The following is an 18,585-nucleotide window of genomic DNA, read 5'->3' on the forward strand; positions in this document are numbered from 1 at the left end:
GGGCAGTAAGCGACCTTCCCACTGTTCGCGGCTCTTTCCCAGCCTCAGTGGTAAAGGAGCGGGCGGCTGCTTTGAAGGATTTTGAACACTTAACCCTAGAAAAGCCTAGATTCATCCCCTGCAGTATTCATCATCTCTGTAATGATGAAAATAAAATTCTTTAAGAAGCTGAATGAGCTGGTAAAGTGGCCCGTAATTGTGGCCCAGCATTTTCAGAGACAATCAGCGTTGACAAGTCTAGTGCGGTGTGTTGGCGCAGGGTCACTCAGCAACCCGGGAGAAAGAGGAGCGGACTTTCAGAAGAATCTATGTGTCAGGCATTGGCCCCGCGTGCGTTTCTTCATTTCATGCTCACAACAATCCTTCGAAGTAATATGATGACAGTGATGTAACATTTTAAGCAGCAGGCCTGGGATTTGAACTCAGATCCATATGACTGAGGTCCCACTCCTTTTCTATTACATTGGCTGTGAACCTTCTGGCTCGTGACTCTTCAGTCAGTAGGTGGGTAAAGATGTAAAGTAAGCTGAAATTCAAACTAGTATACTTTTTCCTGTGTTAGCTACTGTGACCGAAACTATTAGCTAAAATGAGGTTTGGAGAGTAGGCATGAATTCTAATTTTTCAGTCTTCCTGATGAGAACCTGCCAAATCATATTATTTCCCTTGCAGGACATGTGGTCCTGTCCAAAATTTCCACTGAGATATTTGGTCAATGCCAAAAAGTCCTTGGTCATGTGCCATTCCCAGTTAGCAACACCGACACAACGTGATTACTGGACCAATACAATGTGGTGGCATTTTTATGTTTTCCTGTGAATCAAAAGGGTAAATAAAGATTATGGGCCATTTGAACCCAGGGATGCTTTCTAAGCTTGGGCATTTTTGATAAGACCAATATCAAAGACCATTTGGTATGGACCAAAGATGCCCTTGGATGTTCTTACAGGGCCAAATTTCAAGGACCTTTTGGTGTGGATCCGTTGTCTCAATAGACGCATGTGGCTAGTAGCCCCCGTGGGACAGGTCTACACTAGGAAAGTAATCACTCGGTGTTTGTTGAATCTATTTTAATTCATTCACTTGGTCCTCATTCTCTCTATCCCATTACCTCATCCATTTATTTGTAGAAGGACTATACCATTTCCATTTCATCAGAGAACATGAAAGATCTAGAGATGTGACTTCATCGCCTCAGAGAGGACTTCTGCATGGTACTTAGTTGAAGGGAACTAACTGCCTTGTCTATTTCAGGAAGATTAAATCATTATCATCTTAGCCATTCAGTTTAATACCGTGTGCAAGGCAATAGAGACGACTATATATGTATATATAGAGTCTCTCTGTCTCTCTCTTTGTGTGTGTATATATATATATATATGTATATATATTTGTGTGTGTGTGTACACATATATGGGATATATATCTTATTAGGGATAATATATCTTATTATATATATCTTATTAAGGACATATATCTTATATATACAGGGGTGGGCAAAGTAGGTTTATAGTTGTTTTTATGGAAAATAACCCAATAATAAAAAATACAAGAATAAACTCTGTGTTCCTTCTACTCACAACTGTAAATGTACTTTTGCCCACCCCTGTATATCCCTAATAAGTGGATGTGGAATTGGCGCATATCCCAGAACACAATACACTGAAATTTCTGATTAAAGATAACAGGTAAATGAAATGAACATCCAATAAAAACCTGTTTGTATTTTTAAACAGAATTAAAAGACTAAAATTAGAACAGAATGTAGGAATACAGCTGTACATGACAGCAATTTGGGTAACATTTTGTTACTTCCTGGCCTCCTGTAACTTGAAGGGGAAAAAAGTATGACCCTTAGTCACATGCCTTATCATAATAGAGCTCAGATCTTCCTATTCTTTTTTTCTTTCTGTGACTCTATTGCATTTTAAGATTTACCACATGTCACTGGCTCACGGGAGATAGAGATGTGGACTTGCCAAAGGAGAGAGAGGCAGGCGTAGGGTTTTCAGGATGTATCCTATATGGAAGATATAGCGACAGTGCTGTGCTGTTGCTCTACAGGGGGACAGAGGTCTGAGTGGCAGGAAGGTTCTAAAGGTCGTCACTTGAGCCATTTGTCTTGGTAGAATTCTGTGCCGGGGAGGGGCAAGAGTTTCAGCTTTGGGAAAATATACTTTACCAATATGTATGTGAGGTCTTTGAAGTTCTAAGACAGACAGCCTGATACACAAGTTAGGAGAAATTAATAAAAATTTCAGGTTATTCCTTGTGTACCAATGATACAATCAAGCTCTTATTAATTTTTTAATTATTGGATTCATCCATCAAGATGTCTTTAGGAAGCTAAACAAACTGAGAATGAGCAGGCCTGTCATTTGGATTTATCATGATCGGGGGTGTTTAGTTCCCCACAACAAAAATAATGTGTGGTAGACTTGCTGTCAGGCAGATGTGGCTGGAAGCTGGCTTCTGTGACTTTAGGAAATCACTCCATCGCTCTGAATCTTACTTTGTTTGCATTAGTTAAATGTAAACACCATCTCGCAGCCTTACTGTGGGGCGGAAATGAAGGCACTGATCTAATTTGTCTGGGACAGTGTCTAGCAAATACCTGTTGTCCCATAAATACCCAGGAAATGCCTGAAAGAATACCGTTGTGCTTTACCCCTCCCACAACTTCTTGTTTGTACATTTTACCCACCACCCGTGGTTTCCGAAAAGTTCTGCCTGCAGATTGAACTTTAGTTAAAATTCTCTATCCTTGCCTTCATTTTGTATTAATTAATACAATTAATCCCATCAGAAATAGAAAACTATCAGTCATTAAATCAAGTGTCTATTAAGTACTTGCTCTGTTCCAGTGTTGGGCTCAGGAAATACAACAATTAATTATTATTATTGCTGTTGCTTTAAAGGAGCCTTCCATTAGCCTCATCTGTGGATCAAAGTTACCAGGCAATGTGAAGCCAGCCTTGTATTGCTGAGTGGGGAGAGATTCAAAATCCCAGAGAATGCAGGCCTAGCTTCTGACCCCATCTTGATGGGTCATGTTGAGTTGTAATAATTCCAGTAGTTATAGTTAATCTATACAGTCTTATCCAGATAAATTCACAATTATCTTTAAGCTTTTTTGAAGTATTGAGAATAGCCTGCTGACCCCAACTGACACTTCAGCAAGTCCAGGAATGCAGAGATCCCCCATGGGCTGCCGCCATCGTAGCATATGCGTGGCCCAGGTTTTGTGAAGGGGAAGCGGGAAGGGAGAACCCCATAATTAGCTTTTCTTCAGAAACAGATCTGCAATGGCAGTGCTGCAAACGAATTCAAATGAAAAATCATGGCTAGATTTAAAGGAAAGCATGACTGGGAGAGCTGAGGAAGAGGTGGATTCCAGGGGATTACTGATGACAGGCTGGATGGAGGACGTCAAAGAGAAGGGATCTCTGCTGCTCTGATCCATTCAATTGCATTGTCTACTTTTAACACTTGTGGGCCTGCGGTGGATTTATTCCAGGCTATCATTTATGAGGTTGGGGTTCTTCCCTGACAGGTGCTGAAGCCATGGGAACAAATGAGTTCACCAAGGGAACAAATGAGTTCTCAAGATGAGAAAAGAGAGGGACTTAGAATGAGATGCTCGGGGATATTATGCTAAAGATGAGGTTTCAAAGGATATCCATTTTCTGAGCCATTTCTTCAGTCCTTGGAATGCTGCAGCCTTTGGATGGCTGCATGTGGAAAGCTCTTTCCTCTGAGGAAGCTTGATCATCAAACCTGGGAATTTATTTTATTCTACTCTCCTGAATCATGTTAGACTCCAGAATTACTAGTTTTATTTTCCCCTAATCTTGCATCTCTTTGGGAACCTTCCATAATGATTTTGGTTTCGAGTCTAGAGAGTCACTTTTGGTAGCTCATTCATTGTCAAAGAAGTGATAATTTTCAGAGTACTGTATTCCAACTCAATTAATGATCACAGGCTGTCTAAGTAAGGAGCTCAGCACCGAGTCCCTGGGAACTCATTTGCCCGCTGCCACCCCTTAGCAAGGGAGCGTACCTAAAATCACACCTATACATTTTTATAGTAATATTTAATAAACATTATAAGGGAAGGGTGGTTCCCTCCTCTCCACAGGCAGTTATAACTTGTACTTCTATTCTTTTATCTTTGATTTTCTTTAGCTATTTCTAGCTAGTAGGTATGTAATAATACGACTCTTAGTAACTTGAGAGATGACTCTCAGTCCTTGGAATGTGTTTTATAGTTTCAAGAAGCAAGACTTGAGAGAATGGTTTGAATTAAAAGGTTTGTGTGGGTTTAAGTGAAAAGTAACACAATTTACTCAGAGTAGCAGAGTCTAGTACATTTAAATTGGTTGAGACAAGCAGACTTCACTTTGGAAGTCACTATAAATCGATGCAATAGAGCAAAACGCATATGCTATTCCCTTGTTGTTCCTTTCCGAAGGGTTCAGAAGATTGGAAGAGACTCCAGATCATTGTAGGGAGAACATATTGGACCCTAGAAAAAAACTGCAAAGAAATGCATCTTTTTGCGTATTGATTCTTGAAACTTGACCCTCAACGTAAAACTGTTTGTTCAAGAAGTTTTTTTTCAAGTAAATATATCTTGTTCTACACAGTATTAAGAAGGAATATGTTTAGCCTGGACCGAGTGGCTCGGTTGGTTGAGCTTTGCCCCTTGCACCGAAAGGTTGCCGGTTCAGTTCCCGGTCAGGGCACATACCTGGGTTTTGGGTTTGATCTGGAGCATATGGAAGGCAACTGATCAATGTTTCTATCTTACATCAATGTTTCTCTCTCACATCAATGTTTCTCTCTCTCTCTCTCTCTCTCTCTCTCTCTCTCTCTCTCCCCCTCTCCCCCTGTCCTTCCCTCTCCCTCCCTCCCTCCCTCCCTCCCTCCCTGCCTGCCTCCTCTCTCCCCCTTCCTATCTCTAAGCATGTCCCCTGCATGTCCTCTGGTAAGGATTAAAAAAAAAGAAGAAATAGATTTACTTAACTAATAAATGAATTCATTGTTGCCCCCCATTGATTTGGGATACTTGTTTGAACTTCTATAAAAGTGGTGTCTTACTTATTTACTGCTTCTATGATAATGAAACTATGTATGGACAAGAATATATACGAATTACACGTTGATTTATTCAGGATGCCATGGTTAGGAGCGTGGGCTTGGTGGATGAGAGAAGGGGGAGGCAATGTGTGTTGGCTTCAGTAGGAACATTTCTTACTCAGAACAAAGGTGGGGAATGCTTCATCTTTGTAAGACAATATCCTTGCTCTTCCAGCTGAGATTTCAATATGGCAAAGGAAATAAAACATAAAGGGAAGATTAGGAGCTAGGAGATTCTAAGATTTAAAAACAATTTTAAGAAGGCACACTTTCAACTATGCAAATGGTCAAAACTTTTGATGAGACATTGTTACCAATTTTGGCACATACGTAACAATAGGTAAGTTTGAAAAGTGCTGCAATTAAAGTTGCTAAGGAAACAGACCTCCACTAATATTATGTTTAGATTTAGTGTTCATATATTTTATCCATCTGTGCTTCATTCCAGTGCAACATTATGGAGACATTGCTCAGAGGCGCTTGGCTTAAGCATGGATTTGTGGAGTATCTGAATGAAAATCCCAAAGCTGCTTACTAAGAGGTTTTGAAAGTCCTATACATCTTCAGACCACACCAGGATAGCTATCAGAGAAGAAATAAATGACTTCTGAATTTTCAGTAATAAGAGTTACCGAATTACCCAAATTCAGTGAAGAGCCCTCGCTTTGCAACCTTGCAAATCACCCTTATTAATTAATAAATTAATTAATGTTCCTTAACAAGAGGTCTCAGTGATGGTTTGAAACGTCACTGAAGGGCATGTGCAGAGAATGGAAGCTTAGAATAAATGACCTACAAGGGTCCTTCAGCTGAGATTTTTGTATTCTCAAGAATTATTTTTGCTGTTATTTAACATCCACACTAATTCTTTGTTTAGGGAACCAATTTGGATTAAAGGATATTTCAAAACTACCCAAGCAATCAGTATCTAATTCATTAAGTTGGGTTTCTCCCTGGGCCTGCTGAGTGGAAGCCTGATTTTACCTGCCATTTCTCCTTTCAAGCACTTTGGGAAAGGAATCATCTTCTTAAGACCTGCTTTCTCCTTGAATCTTGGATGTTGTAGCTATATAAAAAGAGTTGACATATAATATAAGGAAGGCCTTAGAGTGTTAAAGCCTTTTCTAAGAGAATTAATATAACTTTGGGAAGGTTTATTTATATTTAAAGGAGAAAAGAGACAAAAGTATAAATGGATGTAACAAATCATGTAGACAGTGAAGAAAGTAAGAAATGATTAAAAAGTGACTGCTTGTTCTTATATTCCCAGTGTCTTATTATTTGACTTGGAGGGATGTTCTAGATCTCTAACTGACTGTGTTTTCTCTTTCTCTACATAGAGAAAAAAATTCTGAGATTTATTTTTTTGGTGCAGATTGCAATTATCTATATTATTGCCCTGAAAAGTCCTGTAGTGACCAATGTCAATGAACCAGTAGGTTCTTTAGCAAATATGAAAATGAATCCTTGACTTTCTATCCTCATGCTCTAATCAACAAAATGCATCAGCTAAATTATTTTGTTTCACTATTTCAAGTGAATAGGTTGTGCTTTTATATTATTATTATCATCATTTTTTAATTTGAGTATCTGAATTTTTAAATTTTGGTTTGCCTTAAAATTCACTGGTGCCTCTGGGTACAAGTAAGATATTAACAGTTTATGAGCCAAGAAAAACCAGTCGTTATTGTGTCGTCTAAATTAACTTGTGGTGTATAAAATACCTTAATATCTACACACATAAGCTCACTTTCAAAATCAAGATAAGGTGAGCCAGTTTTTGTTTATGCCAGACAAATGCGTATCACTTCACTTTGCTAAAGAAATTGTTCATTTCATCCTCAGAAGCGTTACACATGTCTCCTCTTTTCAGCTTGGTAAAACAGTCATATTCTTTGTAATTTTACTTTCAGATTACCATCAAATGTGATAAAATGAAACAATTTGTGCTTTTATTGTACTTTCCATTGTCAGGGGTCTCCCGTCTGTGGCTTAGTAAACCATAGGTTGCCACCAAAGCTGGGGAAGTCACTGGGTAAGAGAGCATGGCAGTAGGAATTATCTCCATAACCTATCTCCATGTAAGTCATGACATTTTAACAGGTGAATTGTCTGAGGGAACTGAGCTGAGATTGACAACCATAGACAAGTTTGACCACACTGTTAATGGGTAGAAAATGTGTTAGAAGAAACAGATTTTTCAAACTTACATATCCTCTCTCCTAAACATACCATTGGTTGGCTGTGATGTTACCTTACAGTTGAGTGGTAGATGCTGCATGGAACCCCAGGCTTCTGGCATTGGCCAGCGGGATATATCAGATTGGGAGATGTCTGGCTATCGAACAACCCATATGGCCGCTGGACTGAAGTTTGTCACGGTGAAGCACAGGAAAATAGCTGAGAGACAGAGAAGGAAGTCTCATCAGCATGGTACAATGTGATTCACAGGGTTTGTGAAAATGGACAACAGCTGCCAGTAAGGATTCTACATCATGAAAGTCTAGGCAGGCATGAGAAGGTGCCTGATAGGCACAGATGAAGTAGACATATCTGGAGTCAAGCGAACCAACACTATTAGATTCTTTATTATAAAGATAAAGGCCTCTAGAATAGGACTAAGATTCAGTGGATAGATTTTAGTCTTGGTTGAGTGATTTTCAAGAGTAATGCAGGACATTGATTTTTTCATGACTGGAGGTGTAATATTAGACGCAGCACTAAGAATTTTAGAGATTGTCTTATTCTTCTAAAACTCTGACGTTTGTACTAGTAGTATTTTCACTTAACAGATGAGGAAACTGAGCCACATGGAAGTTGTTTTTTGCCTAGAGTGACACAGCTAGTATTATGGAAGGAAGTAATTATTCCTACCCGAGAGCGGACACCAAAGCTCATGGTGATTGACATGATACTGTTAGACAGGTTACAAAAGCTTCGCCTATGACACATTCTAATAAAGCAAGCCCACAGCTGAGACCAAAAAATGCACAAGACAAAGCCTCCGTCATTAGGGCCAAAGCACAGGTTCACACTGGGGCCGGTGGCAGAATGACATGGGCTGTTTTTGACCACGAGCTTATTAGCATATTCTTTGCCCACAGACAGAACTGTTGCTGAAGGATGGTGCACAGCTGGGCACCCACTGAGCATAACTGGAAAGAGAATGGGAAGTGGTAGAAAAATGCAAATGTCAAGAAAAATCAGAACAAGCACATAGTAGGTACTTACTAAATGTATGTTAGTAAATAAGTGAAATGGTGCTCCACATTTTTAAGGAATTCTCATTCTCAAAACTTTTTTGGTAAAAGATAATGTTTACTGCAAGTATAAGCAACCTCTACATTGTTCCAAGGAAAGTGGTGGTGTCTGTATTTGGTCTGTCTATTTAGGAGTGGAGGACTTTTTACCCTATGCTCTTTTGAATTGTTTTATTTTAAAAATATTTCACCTTTAAAAATACACAATAGGAGAGAAAGATTCTTTTCTTTTTGCCATACAGGAATTTAGGGACCTAAATCACAAAGATTCAGGGGTCCAATTATCTTTCCTAGATCTGATTTTCCATTCTGGGGCAATAATCTATAAAAGCCATTAAAGATAGAGGCATATTTATCATTGTCCTTAAAACTGTCTGTAGAAAACATACATGCCCAGCTGGTGTGGCTCAGTGGTTGAGCATCTACCTATGATCCAGGAGATCACTGTTCAATTCCTGGTCAGGGCACATGCCCGGGTTGAGGGCTTGATCCGGAGCAGGGGGCATGCAGGAGGCAGCTGATCAATGACTCTCTCATCTTTGATGTTTCTATCTCTCTCCCTTGCCCTTTATCTCTCTGAAATCGATAAAAATATATTTTAAAAAAATACACAATAATTTTTTTCAAGGGACTTAATGAGATGACATTTAATAGTCAGCCCAAATTAAAAAGAGACATTCCATCTGAGAAAGTTGCAGACTGCTGGTCTACAGCTTTGTCCCATTATTTGAAATTATGCCTACATGTGTTTGAGATATTTTCCCTAATACCAATTATTATGGTTTTTCCACTGCACTTCACTGCACAGTGCCTCTTAAGGAAGTTGCTTATTACATTTCACCCTTAGATGCCAATTCTGAACTGCATTTTCTTACTGAATATATCGGACACATTCTGGATTTAGTAAGAATAACCTCTGTTTATGACACTGAAGTAACATAGAGGGGCTTGTCATTAGCAGCAGGAGATTGAGTAAATGATGATATTGAAGAAGAGTCATGAAATACTTGAGCATAATCGCAGCCCATACCAATTCTCAGTGGTCGTTTTTACAGAGCATGAAATCGTCACTGAAGTCAGCTCTGGTTCTGCCCTAATGGAGAGGAACAGTGCACAAATAATCCTCAACCATGGATAATTCAGATGCACTTATGCCTGGCTTTTCAATGCTTTTTATGATAATTTCCATAGCACATTGCTCCTCTAATTATGTTTTGTTTTGGGTAATATTGAAATTAACTTGTATTTAGTGATTTAGTGATATGTGCTATCTGATGGGTTAGAATGGAGTGCCAGCAGTGTGTTGGAAAACCAGGCTGTGGATGACCCTCAGTGCTTACCCAAAGGAAGGCCAGCCAGTTAAAAGGCTTAAAGAAATAGAAATGATCTGGCAGGTAGCTTCAGAACCTCAGTTGCATGCAATTATATCTCCTTCTCCACTTCCTCCTCCTTTCTTGGCAGCATAGAAAGTAACTCAAAAGAAAAAAAGCCAAGAACGTTAGCACTAGGACTTGGTGATGAGGCGTACTTAGGTCTCGGTAGTCTCAGTCATCGGAGTCGGCAGCAATCTGAGCAGTCAGGTGTTGTAACACCAGCAGCCAGGGGGTCGAAGTCAAGCAGCCAGGAGAGAGGCCTCGATGCGTGGTTTCTGTAGATCCAAGCAAGACACTTGGTTAAGGCTTAGCATGCAGTCAGGCATCCACAATCCCAAAAAAAAGCAACACGAGGTGAAGAAGTGAAAGGAACTAGCCAGATGTTCTCTCTAGTGGCTTCAAGTGGCAGTAAGAAGGGGTACTACCGAGGCAAGATCTCACTCTTAGCAAGAAGCCACCAGTGAGCAGGGCAGCCACTCACTCACCACCCCAGCCAAACTGGTCAGAGCCAAAGAGAAAACACTAAATGGCCAGCCACTTCTTTGATTGAAGACCATGCCAGAAGCAACTAAGTACCATCTTTAAGACACATGGTGGTTAAAATAAAACTCCAAACCCTCCGGAAAACATCACTGTGATGAAAACATTAGGGGCGAAGGAAAATGTTTGTACAGCAGGCCCTCGTCTACCACTTGGAGGCTCAGCATTCAATTTAAATTCTTTCCAGGGCTGTGAACAAGACTGGATGTAACCCCTGGGTTCTTTCAAATCTTTTTCTTAAAACACTGGCCAGTGGAGTATCCCTTCCCTCCCTTTTGTTGGTTTCCTCCGGTACAGCTAAGATAAGGAGTTTCAAATTTTTCAACAAATCTTAAAGGAGCAGCAAAAACGGAAATGAAGAAAATGAGATGGGTCGAAAATAGATATGTATGTCAAATATGAGATAACTCCAGCTCAGGTTTTCATGGGCTGACACTGATGAATTGTCACTGGCTGTCGGGAGTGCTGTGTTGAGCAGGGTTCAGCAACTGAGAAGGCTCTAATTGATTTGGCAAATGTCTGCCATGGGTGAAGGAAAGGGGAGTGTTGACAAATCGGCTTCATACTTGCCAACCTCCGCTCCATTCCTGAAGAGCCAGTATTAATGAACTATCACTTTATTTTTGTTTGTTTTATCGTGTAGTTAATATTAGAATATAAGTGCCCAGCCAGTGTGGCTCAGTTGGTTGAGTATCGTCCCATACACCAAGAGGTCACTGGTTCCATTCCCAGTCGGGGCACACGCCTGGGCTGCAGGCTTGATTCCCAGTAGGAGGTGTGCAGGAGGCAGCCGATCAGTGTTTCTCTCTCATTGATGTTTTTATGTCTTTTCTCTCTCTTTCTCCCTCTCTCTTCCTCTCTCTCTGAAGTCAATTTAAAAATACACACACACACACACACACACACACACACACATACACACAAAACCCCACCCACACACAATAGAATGTAAGATCTGCAAGAGCAGAGACCCCGACTGACTTGTTCCATAGCATCTAGAACAACACATGCGATACGCTAGGTGCTCAACAAGTATTCGCCTGCCTTCTGAGGTTGTAGGCGCGTTGTCGTATACCTGTGGGAGCGATTTCCTGGGTTTGCTATTTTCTGTTTTTTTCTATCTGCATAACAACATCAAATTGGGCCCTGGTTTTAGTTGGAGGGATACGCCTCTTCTGCAGCCAGCTGGCATAAATGTGGTAACTGACCCTGTAAGAGGCTTTTCTCCCAACTGGGAAAAGGCATCATCAATGATAGGCTCACCCTGTAACTTTTCCTTACTGTCACCCGTGTTACAGGAGTGACGTCTGCTCATAGCACATCTGCTCCTCTCCACTGTCCCAGCATTTGTGCCCTCTCTCTCCACGCTTCCGTTTTGAACCAGAGTTGTCACTGGAGCATCACCAGTGAGTCGGTCGCAGCCCTTTATAACTCTAGTGTAAAAGGGTTTCCCATGTTGTCTGTTTACCCCCATGTGACATTCCTTCCATCTGTTTACTTTCCATTTGTTTTTTCTGTAATTTAACTTTTTATAACACATGGAAGTACTGTTGAGTATTTTCTGAAACCTGTAATATTTCTTACTTACTATGTCGTATGATAACCTTAGGAAACATAAAATTCTATGAATTTAATACCAGTATCACATTGGGATCATTTTTTAAAGCAGTAAAAGCCTTTTTACTCATGTTTCACATTTCAGAGGAACTCAAAGCTTTTTTATTGAAGTGAGAAATTTCATAGCAATGTCCTGGTGCTTCAAAGGGGAAGTTAACTGATTGAACACCAGCAGATCCTGGAACATTCGATGCTCTTGATCTCAGAAGGGGCCCATGTAATAATGTACATTCCACCTGAGCACACTTACCAAGTGTTCCCTTTCCTCTCCTCGGCTGGGATTGGTTTAGACAGTGATGGATGCTCGTTTGACCAGACACAATGGATACCTGACCATTATATGTGCATATTCCCCTATACCTGCGAAACATGCTGATTGCTCCCTCTCTTTCCCTTGCTTCATTCCCGTACATAGAGAGAAGCCTAGATTCCTTTTTTCTCTCTTAAGTTCCTCGTTTCAGAAAAAGTCAATAAGGAAACAAGAAACTTTTTCTCAAGAATTGGCATGTCTCTCTTATTTCTGCTAATTTTTTTGAAGTTGTGTGTGTGTTGGAGACGGGTGGTGGTGATGCCATGTGTGACAAGGGTCAGTCAGGCAAATACTCCTGCTTTATTCCCATTTTATTTTTGTAAAACTGAGGCATGGACAGGTGAGCTGATATTGTCTATACTTAGTGAGTCTGTGAATCACTGATTTGTTTGCTCTAAGGAAGCATACATAAAATAATTCACAAAACAGATATACAGCAATTTCATCTTGGGGCTAATGATAGTAGGGTTAGACTCAGGGTTAGAGAGTGGCTGCCAAGCATATCTTTCAAACTTTCACAATTTTATTGTCCTGGCTTTAAAAAAGTGATGATGTTAATCTATTTCCTAATGAAAACATTAATTCATCCTGCACAGGGGTTCTGAACATACAGCCTTCTCAGAAAATTCAGGTCTAGCTAAAGGCCAGTTTCAGGATATAATGGAGAAGGGCTAATGGAGGCTCTTTGGTTTTTCAAATGTTCCTTAAATGGTTCCACGTCTTCCTTCTTCTCAACTCCTTTTCTCTGTACCCTGCAGACATAGCTACCCTCTCCATCTGCGCCACGAATAAATGATCCGCGACCTTTTAATAACACAGGCTAACCTGGCTGTCACGTCAAAGTTAAGGGCAAGCGGGAGAAGGAATTCTTGCAGGTAGCCTAGGAAAGCTGACGGTCCTTAGGGAAAGTTCTCAGGTCCCTAGAGCAGACAGCAGGATTGGGTTTGAGCACAGGCCACATGAGCTTCTGGGAGCAAGCACAGTTCAGCTCTCAGTTTGACCCCAGTGTTACCTTTCCTTTGCTGCTTTACTCACCTGGCCTGTTACTCCCACTGCTTTGGGGGGCTCTTCAGGTGCAACTCTGTGCTTCTGCCTGGCCACTGCATGTGAGTGGTGTGTTCAGTAGTTCTACCCACTGGCCCTACATCTTCGTCAGCCATCACCTTATAAACATGCAGCTAGAAAAACTATGTCAAGAACCTATTTTTTTCCAAGCTCATATACTTAAAGATATATATGCACCCATACATATACACCCATTTACATGCATGCGTACATACATGCATACTGTGGATATATAGGCATTTTGGTCATAGTTTATTTTAAAAGATGAGATCATAATATATACATTTTCTGTATTTTGCTTTTGTCATTGCATATTATCTGGCAAAAACCACTTCAAATCTAAAGGAATAGTTCTAAACCATTTTACACTCAGTTGTTAACTGTACTACTTCACATAAAGCAACAGACACTTATTGAGCATCTGCTATATGCATACTAAAGCCTGAGATGTATTCAGATTTCAGAATTGGAAAGGGAATAAGATTAGCAGTTCAGCCCTCCTGAAGTGCAGATGAGAAAACTCAGGCCTGATTTGTTTAAGGTCATGCAGCCAACTGATGTGTCCTGTCTTAGATCAGAACCAGCTCTTGGAGACCACAGTCCAGTCCTCGTTCAGTCGTATGCTACCGAGTCCCATAAATTAGTTTTGAGAGACTAGTCTGTCACTTACATTTACTGCAAGAATATGCTACAACATAAAGTAAATATTCAGGCCAGAAGTTAGGGAGAGAGAGGAATGAGCAGGAATTCAGGAAAGTCCCTGATAATGGTTTGTTGTGTACGTAGACCAAACTCTTTTTAAATTGAACCAAATTTATCAACCAGTGGAGACTTATTAAGACTCCCAGCCTTTGAAGGGGCATCAATAAAAGAGAAATTTGTGTTGAAGAACTGTGTAAGAGATCCTACGAAAGCTCTTCATGCCCCATTTTAACAGAGCTCTTTTCAGAGAGAGAATTATGAGTAGACTGTGGCTGAAGATCCTCCCTGGCCTCTGCAACACGCCTGGAAAGGCTCAGCTTGCAAGCTGGAGCTCCTTTCACAGTGCTGGAAAACTTACTCTTGAGGGCTCCAAAGCTGTTTCCCAAGATGCCAAAGCATGTGGCAAATATGAGAACCTATGTGTTCATAGGAAAAATAAAACAGGCATATGCATCACATTTCTTAATGGGGCTTCTGTGGATTTAGTTGTCAAGAGTTAGCTCCTGCCAGATTTTTGTGCATTTGGTGCCTGTCCATTGTCCCCAGAGTACTTTAGTACCAGTCCGCTCATTTAGTCATCAACTAATTTGGGGGCATCTATTCTATGGCAGCACCATGCTAGGCACTGAATTAAGGGAAAGTATGGTTGCATGGGCCTTCCACAGCCAAGCAGGACACGTACTACCGAATCTCCTGTGTGCTTGCCCTTCCACATGATTCAGTGTGGACTCTTATTGGTGGGCTGCCCTCTGTGTCCTCACCTCTTACTGGTGGAAGTGGGGTTCTTAGGGTAGAACAGGGAAAAGAATTTCCTGAGGCCCCCATGGAAAGCTTTATTGATGATGTCAAATTAAAGGGGTTCCCTTCTAAGATCCCATTTTCCTCTGTCTTGCCATGGAAAAAGTCTAATCTTGTCTCAGGAGGGCAAAAATTAAGGCCACTGCCCAGGGTCTCTACTCCACATTAAAGCACAATCCTGTTCAGCATCTGGCTAGCTCAGCTTGTGTTCCCAGTTGCAGTCCATTGCATGTAGGATCTGCACAGCCCAGGGCCATGCAGCTGCTTGAGGCCATATGGCTATGACAATAGGATGGGTGAGTGCAGGCCATGGAGCAAGAGTGCGCAAAAGCAGACAAGAGGCAAGTGAGAGAATTCTTTCTCTGGGTATTATAACCAGGAGCTTAACCAATTACCCCTTCAGGATTTTGCATGCTTGCGGTGACTCTACCCCTCTAGCCAATTATCTTTTTCCCAGACTAGACTGAGAGGCAAGCACCTTCCCTATATCACCCTGGCTTCATTGCACATGCTCCCATCTCCCTCTTTGCTCATCCCTCCCCCCAGTGATCTGCAGGGAATGGTTCCCTGGGGTGTGTGAAGTTGCAGCTTCCTGGTGAAGCTGCCCAGATGACCATGCTTACAATATCTGGCTTCCCCTTTACTTTCTTCCTGTTATTAATATTAATAACTAGCGAATTACGACAATAACACTGTGACCTTCACTGACAAAATAGTGAGGAATGAACAAATGTTCCTCAAGCCAGTTAATTCTTTGGTTATTATGAAGATGATTGGATCTTTCGTACGCATTCCAAAGCCTCCGAGGAGAGTCCTTGAAGGAAGAGCTGTGCTACAGACCCTTGAGACTTCCCCCGGCCAGAACACCGAGCTCTATCAGTTTGTGACGGGCTTGCACATGCAGGGCGCCAGGCCATCTGATACACAATTGCTTTCCATGCTGGGTTTTCTGTGGCAGTTCAGAAACAGTAGTACTAGGCTCCATGCCTCTACTGTGTATAATGTCTTTTTCTTTCAGTGCTCTGCATTTTGTGCACACACAACGTCTAAGATTTATTTGATACTTGCCTGGTGTCAGATTCTCTATTAGGCACTTCACATTTTCTAATACACCCACCTTGCCAGTCATGTTATTATCCTCATGTCAGAAAGGAAGTTCAGAGAGTCAAGGTAGTTTATACAATGTCACAGAGCTGCAAGAGGCAGAGCAGGGGTGAAATCCAGATGCCCTTGTTTCCATAGCCTGGTTGAGACCCCTGGCTGTGCTACCCCCACCGCTCTGGGGCAGACTGGGGCAGAGTAGATTCCAGAAGTGGCGACTGAGGTTGGGGCAGGAGTTGGGTTCTGATGGAAATTTTAAAGGAGAGCCAGTTTTCTAAAGCTGAATTTTAAATGTTGACAGGACGTACTTGAAGTCAGTGCTAATATATTTCCTGGAGCTGGGGTTTTCTATTGAATGCCCTACCCACGCAGGTACTCTGAGGAACAGTGGGAAGGGAGAGCAGATTGACTTTTCAAGGAATGTGACAGTTTAAAAAAAAAGAAGAAAGTATAACTGTAATTCCCAGTCCTGGCAGGAAATCTCTAGGGTAATTATGGCCGAGTGCAATTTCACTGCATCTCAGTTAACTGTTTCTAAGTGCAGTTGGTGTCTACAGATAGTGTCCTAAATTGACAGTCTAGGTGAGAAAAAGACCCACTTATGCTATAAGTATACATCGTTATTCATATTTAACCTTAGCCATTCTATAGCTCTTATATTTGTTTAATGTTTATTTTTCAGAGTCTCCTTTGCAGTAGATTCCTGGGTGATTGGTGTTATCATGTCAATGTTATTTATTCAAAATAAGAGAACCACTTCAGAGAGACTAAGAGACCCATGAGAGCTTACCTAGTGACTGTGACAGAGCTAGGAGTTAAATTACTGTCAAGCGACACACTGTATATAATGTTTCACGTAATTTCTCAAATGTTGTATTGGTACACTCATTTTAAAGCTGTCGGCATTAGTTGAGGAATGAATCCTAATGTCCACCTATTTCTGGCTAATTGCATTTGGCCCTCTGTATCCGCGGGTTCTGCATTGTAGATTCAACCAGCCTGGGATCAAAAATAGTTTTTAAAAGTTACATTGCTGCTGACGTGTCATATGTAGTTAGGCTTACAGTGGTTACCTCCATACTGAAATACAGACTTTTTTTGGTCATTATTCCTAAACAATAGAGTATAGGAGCAATTTACATAACATTTACATTTATTATGTATTACAAGTAATCTAGAGATGAATTAAAATATATGGGGATGTAGTTTGTATGCAAATACTAGGCCATTTTATACAAGGGACTTGAACATCTGTGGGTTTTGGTATCTGCAGGGGGTGGGGTAGGTGGTGGCTCCTGGCACCAATCCAGGGAAAGATGTGGATATGGAGGGATGGCTTCTGTTTGGTAAAAAATTAGGAGTTCTTGGTTTAGTTGCCTTGTAATGAAATCAATGCTAATGTTAGTGTTAACATTACACAGTGAATGTCTGAATAATTCTCACTGCACCGCCTCCCCTTCTACTCTTAAGCCATACTGGGTCTTCCTTCATCTTTGTAGACTTTTTAGCTATTTTATATTATCTAGATATCTTGATTAGCTAATTCTATATAGGAACCATGTGCTCTGACAAGAGTCCAATGACTAAGAGACCGCAAGCTCAGGTCACTTAATACAACTATCCTCTCTTGATGTGCTATTTGCAAGTGGTGGTGGGAGATGAAATTAATTTTTTATAATATATATTGTAGAAAGAAATATTAAAGTATTAAAGAATTCTCTGGTCTGTTGAACATCAAATCTTTTATTTTCCAAGTTTAACCATAAAATGAATTATTAAATATTACTCCATATCAGCTGGTTTTACTTCGTGGGATTGTTGGGGTCAGTGGGTGAGAATCTGGTTTGGTTGTGTATGTGTGCTTCTGCGTGTGTGTGTGCATGTTACCTATGGCTGTTAATTATCTGAGAAAGGCAAATGCTCAAGTGAAGAGAAACAGACAATGGTTCACAGTGAATATAAAGCTGTGTTTGTACCGCTGCCAACTCTTTGGGGGATTTTATACCTGTTGTTAGAGAAAAAATACTGCAAAACATCAGTGAAAGCCTACAATGAAATCCTGAAAACTATGAAGATTGATATCTCTTGGTCATCCAAAATAGAGACAAATATTATTTATGAAGACTAAATATTTATGTTTCAAGGCTACAATATTTAGTACTAATAATTATTTCTGCACCATGTTTGGATTAATCCCGACTATGCTAATTCAGAGTATGAGCTGCTATTTATCTTTATCTGTTTACTAGTTTTGATTAATGTAATTTGCTTACTGTCAATGAGCAAACCAGCTATCTTCAAACATTTTAGAAGCGTCTATGTACAAACAAATGTTAATTATATTTAAAATATTCCTTTTTACTTGGACATAACCATGTTAACTTCAAATCCACCATATTTATATGGTGATCCTCAATTTCTGTGGTAAACCAGTGTTTCCTGCTGATTACCCCCATTTTGTTGTTGATATAAGTACTGTTCCCCTCATCGTGGAACCTCAGTCTTCCTTAATGTCTCCTCTCATGTTATGCCTATCCATTCTGTTACAACATCTGGAAATTCTCTCTTATAGTGTTTCACCACTACATTTTTAGCTTCATTTCTAGCACCTCCATCTCAGAGGCCTACTAATCCATGGGACTTACTTTCCCCCCTCTGCCTACCGTTTCCTCCTCTCAGT

The 18,585-nt window shown here is 40.6% G+C and overlaps 1 protein-coding gene across 2 annotated transcripts in view; it reads left to right on the forward strand.

Annotated features, from left to right (window-relative positions):
- Nucleotides 1–18,585, forward strand: part of NRG1 (neuregulin 1) — an 889,211-nt gene that overhangs the window by 245,876 nt on the left and 624,750 nt on the right. The gene's annotated exons all lie outside the window — the stretch shown is intronic.

Source organism: Miniopterus natalensis, chromosome 2 (genome assembly GCF_054644295.1).
Source record: "Miniopterus natalensis isolate mMinNat1 chromosome 2, mMinNat1.hap1, whole genome shotgun sequence".
Lineage (NCBI taxonomy): Eukaryota > Metazoa > Chordata > Mammalia > Chiroptera > Miniopteridae > Miniopterus > Miniopterus natalensis.